This window comes from Triticum dicoccoides, chromosome 3B (assembly GCF_002162155.2).
Source record: "Triticum dicoccoides isolate Atlit2015 ecotype Zavitan chromosome 3B, WEW_v2.0, whole genome shotgun sequence".
Classification (NCBI taxonomy): Eukaryota; Viridiplantae; Streptophyta; class Magnoliopsida; order Poales; family Poaceae; genus Triticum; species Triticum dicoccoides.
This window is the reverse complement of record NC_041385.1, coordinates 367,421,612-367,429,893: the sequence shown is the minus strand read 5'-3', so window position 1 is coordinate 367,429,893 and position 8,282 is coordinate 367,421,612.

The window sequence follows — 8,282 nt, the reverse complement described above, 5'->3', positions numbered from 1 at the left end:
TCCGTATCGTAAAACATAATGAATCCTTCTCTCTATTTTTTTCTCTCCGGATGTGAATATATAGCGTTGGAATTAGGGTCGGAGGAGGTCCAGGGGGGCCACAAGCCACCTAGGCGTGCCCCAGGGTGCCGCCCCCATGCTTGTGGCGAATGGGTGGAGCCTCTCTAGTTGATTCTTTCACCAATATATTTTATGTATTCCAAAAGTATTCTCCACAAATTTCTAGGTCAATCTGAGAACTTTTATTTCTGCACAAAATTAACACCATGGCAATTCTGCTGAAAACAACGTCAGTCCGGGTTAGTTTGATTCAAATCATGCAAGTTAGAGTCCAAAACAAGGGCAAAAGAGTTTGGAAAAGTGGATATGATGGAGCCGTATCAACTCCCACAAGCTTAACCCATTTCTTGTCCTCAAGCAATTCAGTTGACAAACTAAAAGTGACAAAGAAATTTTTTTACAAACTCTGTTTGATCTTGTTGTTGCAAATATGTATAGCCAGCATTCAAGTTTTTAGCAAAGATTACTAACTAACCATATTCACAATAACATTTAGGTCTCACATTTACTCATATCAATGGCATGGTCAACTAGCGAGCAATAATAATAAATCTCGGATGACAACACTTTTTCAAAACAATCATGACATAATATGAAAAAATGGTATATCGCTAGCCCTTTCTGAGACCGCAAAACATAAATGCAGAGCACCCCTGAAGATTAAGGACCGACTAGACATTGTAATTCATGGTAAAAGAGATCCAGTCATAGTCATACTCAATATCAATTAATAACAATGCATACAAATGACTGTGGTGCTCTCTATCTCGTGCTTTTTATAAGAGGATGATGACTCAACATAAAAGTAAATAGATAGGCCCTTCACAGAGGGAAGCAGGGATTTGCATAGGTGCCAGAGCTCGGGGCTTTTAAAACAAAGATGAATATAATTTTGAGCGGTATGCTTTCATTGTCAACATAACAAGCAAGATATCTCACTATCTTCCATGCTAGATACATTATAGACGGTTCCCAGACAGAATGGTAAAGTTTTTACTCCCCCTCCACCAATAATCACACTCCACGACTGATCCGAAACAACAGGCACCGTACATACCAACAACAATCCTAGGGGATTTTTGTTTGAAGTTATATTTTGATTTGATTTCGAGCATGGAAATGGGCATCCCGATTACTAGCCACTTTCTCGTGAATGACAAGTGAATCAACACTCATCATGAGAATAACACACCTAGCATGGAGGATACTGACAGCCACCAGTCACTACATGACTGATTCGGGCATACAAAATAGATCATTATTTGAAGGTTTAGAGTTTGGCACATGCAAATTTACTTGGAGCGGTAGGTAAATACCGCATATAGGTAGATATGGTGGACTCATATGGAAAAACTTTGGGTTTAAGGAAGTGGATGCACAAGCAGTATTCCCGCTTAGTACAAGTGAAGGATAGCAAAAGATTGAGGAGCTACCAACTAGAGAGCGACAACGGTCATAAACATGCATTGAGATTAACCAACATTGAATGCAAGCATGAGTAGGATATAAATCACCATGAACATAAATATCATGGAGGCTACGTTGTTTTTGATTCAACTACATGTGTGAACATGTGCCAAGTCGAGCCACTTAAATCATTCAAAGGAGGATACCATCCTATCATACTACATCATAACCATTTTAGTTTTCATGTTGGCACACAAGGTAAACCATTATACACTCCTAGCTAATTGAGCATGGCATGAGTAACTATAATGTTGAATTGTCATGCAAACATGTTTCATTCATAATGGGCTGAATTAGGGACGATGAGCTAATCATATTTACAAAAACAAAATATGTCGAGTTCCTACCAACTTTTCTCCATCTCAATCATTTCATCATATATCGTCATTATTGCCTTTCACTTGCACGTCCAAATGGTGTGAATTATAATAAGAGTGCACGTGCATTGGACTAAGCTGGAATCTGCAAACATTTATTCAAAGGAAAAGACAAGGTCATATGATATCCACTCAACATTTTCATCGTGGTCTTCTCCTCTCGACCAAAGGAAAAGAATTTCAGAGAAACACACTGAAATGTTTTTAGAGTTTTTATTTTTATGAAGAAAGCAAAACAAGAACGAGAAAAACTATTTACACAGGAAAGCTCCCAACAAGAAAATGAAGAACGAGAAATCTTTTTGGGTTTTCTTTTAATACTGCAACTAAATTAAACTAGAAAGAAAAACTAAAAAGAAGTGAGAACTATTTTTTTGGATTTTCTCAAAGTTCTTCAAACACACAAGAAGAAAGCAAGAAAAAGAAAAAAGCTAGCATGGATAATACAATGAAAAAGTATGAACACCAACAACTGAAATAAGTGTGCGAACATGAATGTAATGTCGGTGAGAAATATGTACTCCCCCAAGCTTAGCCTTTTGGCCTAGGTTGGTCTAGGGCCACGCCTGGCCTGGATAGTATCCAAAATCGTAGTTGGGGTTATACTGGGATGCGGCAGCTATTGCCTGAAGGGCTGCAGCGTGGAGGCGAGCGACCTCCACCTCTCTCTCATACTCGTCTGCCTCCTCTATGGTTACGAAGTATCTCCATTTTACCTGAAAGTTAAAGAAGGCAGGAGTGAGAAGCATAATATGGACAACATGCTGCCTGTCAAAGATCAGTCAATACAGGAAGGACTGTTCGTTCCTCTCAAGAAACGAGTAGCGTACCATAGCATTATAATCAAGAAAAGCAGGTGGTAACTCAATTTCATTCTCCCTTATGGGTAACCCGAGATAATTAGCTAAATGGGTGGCACAAATCCCACCAAAGAAATCTCCATCTTTGGCATTATTATGTAACCTCCTTGCAATAATAGCCCCCAAGTTATATTTTTTATCACCCTTTATAGCACACTTGAGGACACTAAGATCTGATGCACAAAGGTGGCTATGATCACATTTCCGTTAATGCATCTACCTATAAAGAGAGCAAAATAATGTATGGCGGGAAAGTGAATGCTCCCTGTGGTTGCTTGTGTGATATTTCTAGTTTCTCCACACTGATGCTAGCAAGGAAATCGTTATATTTCAGTTTTGCGAGGCTCAGTATGGATGCCCCATTGTGGGATTTGGCATGCATCATTAAAATCTTGAAGGTCCATGGTATATGATTTATCATAAAGATCAAATAAAACAATATGAGTATTGCGTTGGGATGTAAACTTAAATCTTCGCACAAATGAATCAGTGAGGTGATAGTACTGCTGATACGTCTCCAACGTATCTACTTTTCCAAACACTTTTGCCCTTGTTTTGGACTCTAACTTGCATGATTTGAATGGAACTAACCCAGACTGACGCTGTTTCCAGCAGAATTGCCATGGTGCTTTTTTTGCAGAAATAAAAATTCTCGGAATGACCTGAAACTCCACAGAGACACATTTTGGAATTAATAAAAAATATTAGTGGAAGAATCAACGTAAGGGGCCAACACCTTGTCCACGAGGGTGCAGGGCGCGCCCACCCCGCTGGGGCGCGCCCCCTGCCTCGTGGGCCCCTTGGACCTCCACCGAACTCAACTCCAACTCCATATATTCACGTTCGGGGAGAACAAAATCAGAGAGAAGGATTCATCGTGCTTTAAGATACGGAGCCGCCACCAAGCCCAATCTTCCTCGAGAGGGCTGATCTGGAGTTCGTTCGGAGCTCCGGAGAGGGGAATCCGTCGCCATCATCATCATCAACCATCCTCCATCACTAATTTCATGATGCTCACCGCCATGCGTGGGTAATCCCATCGTAGGCTTGCTGGACGGTGATGGTTTGGATGAAATTTACCATGTAATTGAGTTAGTTTTGTTAGGGTTTGATTCCTAGTATCCATTATGTTCTAAGATTGATGTTTCTATGACTTTGCCATGCTTAATTCTTGTCACTAGGGACCGAGTGCCATGATTTCAGATCTAAACCTATTATGTTTTCATGAATATATGTGAGTTCTTGATCCTATCTTGCAAGTTATAGTCACCTACTACGTGTTATGATCCGGCAAACCTTGGAGTGACAATAGTCGGGACACTTCCCGGTGATGACCGTAGTTTGAGGAGTTCATGTATTCACTAAGTGTTAATGCTTTGGTCTGGTACTCTATTAAAAGGAGGCTTTAATATCCCTTAGTTCCCAATAGGACCCCGCTGCCACGGCAGGGTAGGACAAAAGATGTCATGCAAGTTCTTTACCATAAGCACGCATGACTATATTCGGAATACATGCCTACATTACATTGATGAACTGGAGCTAGTTCCGTGTTACCCTATGTTATAACTGTTGCATGATGAATTGCATCCGACTCCATCATTGATCCATTTCCTACGAGCTTTTCACATATTGATCTTTGCTTAGTTACTTCTTCATTTCCATTGTTACGATTGCTACAAAACCGCTACTGTTACTTTTGCCACTGTTACCATTACTTCCATACTACTTTGCTACTAAATACATTGGTGCAGATATTAAGTCTTTCAGATGTGGTTGAATTGACAACTCAGCTGCTAATACTTGAGAATATTCTTTTGCTCCCCTTGTGTTGAATCAATAAATTTGGATTGAATACTATACCCTCAAAAACTATTGCGACCCCCTATACTTTTGGGTTATCAACTGCCGACACTTATCTGGCACGAAGTCCTCAAGGCTAGCATTTTGTACATACACATAAAATTCCTCCTTGAAACCAGTATGAACCATGAATTGATCCAATGGCTAGTCATAAGGCCGTACTGGAGCTTCCCTTGGTGGTTCAAGGTCCGGCTCACATATCTTGAGCCTTGGGGCTTGCTTCCTCGAGGAACCACCTTGGTATATCTTCCGAAACATTTTTCTTCCTATGAATTTTTTTTGAAATTTTTAGTGACTCAAAATAAAAGTGAACAAAACTCAACAAGATTGATAGCAACTACTCCTACAAGTGTCTAGAGGTTATATCATGCATCAAAACTACTTTGGACCATATAAATTTTATATGCAAGCTCAAGAACAATGTCACCGGAGCAGCAAAAGTTTGCAATATATAAAGCACTAGAACAAAAAATAATTGGACCATTGGAGGAGTCACATACTGACGAAAAATCCCCCAACACAGTTTTGCGAATGCAGCTTTGAGCTAGCAGATCGAAAATGGCAGCAAGATGAGCAAGAACACGGGTTTGACATATGGTGGGATTTTTTCTGGATGAAGACGAAGTGGATGGTGGCTGGAATAAGTGAGGGGGACCCACGTGGGGTCCACAAAGCCACCCAGGCGTGCCCTGTGGTCTTGTGGCCCACAGGTGCTGCGTCCTGGTGTGTTCTCAGTGCCAAAAATTCTTAAATATTCTACAAAAAATCATACTAAATTTTCAGGGCATTTGGAGAACTTTTATTTTTGGGAATTTTTTTTATTTCACGGATAATTCAGAAAACAGAAAAATAATAGCATTTTTACTTTATTTAATGTAAATAACAGAAAGTAAGAAGTGGGTACAGAAAGTTGTGTTTACTAAATTCATCCATCTCATGCCCGTCGAAAGGAATCCATTAGAAAGGTTGATCAAGTCTCGTTAACAAACTTCTTTCGAATGACATGAAACTAGAGAATTTTCGAATAACATCAAGTTACCTCAACGGGGATATGCATATCCCCAACAATAAGAATATCATATTTCCTTTTTACAATAGTAATAGGGAATTCAAAACCTCCAATAGCAATAGTTGGAAAGTTTCCAATACAATTGATGCTATTAACTCGAGGTTGTTTCTTCGGAAAGTGTATCGTATGCTCATTACCATTAACGTGAAAGGTGACATTGCCCTTATTGTAATTAATAACAGCCCCTGCAGTATTCAAGAAGGTTCTACCAAGGATGATTGGCATACTGTCGTCCTCAGGTATATCAAGAATAACAAAGTCCGTTAAAATAATAACATTTGCAACCACGACAAGCACATCGTCACAAATACTGATGGGTACAGCAGTTGATTTATCAGCCATTTGAAAAGTGATTTCAATTGGTGTCAACTTACTCAAATCAAGTCTACGGTATAAAGAGAAAGGCATAACACTAAGACCGGCTCCCAAATCACATAAAGCAGTTTTAACATAGTTTCTTTTAATGGAGCATGGTATAGTTGGTATTCCTGGATCTCCTAGTTTCTTTGGTATTCCACCCTTAAATGTATAATTAGCAAGCATGGTGGAAATTTCAGCTTCCGGTATCTTTCTTTTATTTGTAACAATATCTTTCATATACTTAGCATAAGGAGACATTTTCAGAATATTAGTCAAACGCATATACAAAAAGACAAGTCTAAGCATTTCAACAAAGCGCTCAAAATCCTCATCATCCTTTTTCTTGGATGGTTTAGGAGGAAAGGGCATGGGTTTCTGAACCCCTGGTTCTCTTTCTTTACCATGTTTCCTAGCAATGAAGTCTCTCTTATCATATCTTTTATTCTTAGGTTGTGGGTTATCAAGATCAACAGCATGTTCAATCTCCACATCATTTTCATTACTAGGTTGAGCATCAACATGAACATCATCATCAACATTATAACTAGGTTCATGTTCATCACCAGATTATCTCTCAGCATCATAAATAGAAATATCATTAGGATTCTCAGGTGTGTCTACAACAGGTTCACTAGAAGCATGTAAAGCCCTATTAGTTTTCTTTTTCTTTTTATTACTAGGACTAGGTGCATCAGTATTAATTCTTTGGGAATCTTGCTCAACTCTCTTAGGATGGCCCTCATGATACATAGGTTCCTAAGTCATTTTACCACCTCTGGTCATAACTCTAACCACATTATCATTCACCTTATCATTCATCTCATTCATCAAATCATTTTGTGCCTTGAGAACTTGTTCTGCTTGAGTTTTTACCATGGAAGCATGTTTACTAATAATTTTGAAACCATTAACAGTTTTGCACATGTAGTCACCCAAGCAGTCAAGCATATAAGCATTTCGTTTCAATTGTTTACTAACATATGCATCGAAATTTTCTTGTTTAACAATAAAATTATCAAATTCATCCAAGCATTGACTAGGAGACTTATTATAAGGGATGACACCTTCATCAAATCTATAGAGAGAATTTACCTTTACTCCCTATGTCGGGTTATGAAGACCATATATAGACCATGTATTTCTTCAATAGGTGGTAAATTCCTAACATCTTCAGCTTTAATACCTTTTTCTTTCATAGATTTCTTTGCCTCTTGCATATCTTCAGGACTGAGAAATAGAATACCTCTTTTCTTCGGAGTTGGCTTAGGAGGTGGTACGCGAAGAGTCCACTCATTATCATTACTCAATAAATATTATTTAATAGCACTTCAGCTTGTTCGGTAGTTCGTTCCCTGAAAACACAACCAACACAACTATCTAAGTGGTCCCTAGAAGCATCAGTTAGTCCATTATAAAAGATATCAAGTATTTCATTTTTCTTGAGAGGATGAACAGACAAAGCATTAAGTAATTGGAGAAACCTCCCCCAAGCTTGTGGGAGACTCTCTTCTTCAATTTGCACAAAGTTAATTATTTCCTGCAAAGCAGTTTCTTTCTTATGAGCAGGAAAATATTTTTCAGAGAAGTAATATATCATATCCTGGGGACTAGCACACAACCAGGAGCAAGAGAATTAAACCATATCTTAGCATCACCCTTTAACAAGAAAGGAAAAAACTTAAGAATATAATAATAGCGTTTTTTCCTCCTGAGCAAATAGGCACTACTGGAATCAGGATCTTTGTCGTCAGCTGGCTGACGATAAAGAATGTCTTTGCCATCAGCTTGAAGAAAACTGACGGCAAAAAAATGAGTTGACGGCAAAGGTCATGTTTGCCCTCGGCCAGCTCGTTGTCGTCTACCACCAGACGGCGTAGAAGCTTTGCTGTCAGCTAACAGACGACAAAGGGTGAGGGTGGCCCACTAGCGAGGACCACCTAACGGAAACTTTCTTTGTCGTCTGTATTGAACGGCAAAGCTTCGTTGTCGTCTGCTAGCAGACGGCGAAGAAAGTGGCGAAACCATTTGTTAGCTAGGCTATTTGCCATCTGCTAGCAGACGACAAAGAACCGTGCCCTAACAAAATGCTAATGACGCCCACTTACCCATCTCTCTGTCCCCACTCTCTCTCTCCGTCCCATGCATGAGCCGCCGCCACCCCGCTCCACCCCGCCCCCGTGCCGCCACCGCCCCGCCCCCGCCGCCCCGGCGACCCCCTCCTCTGCCCTG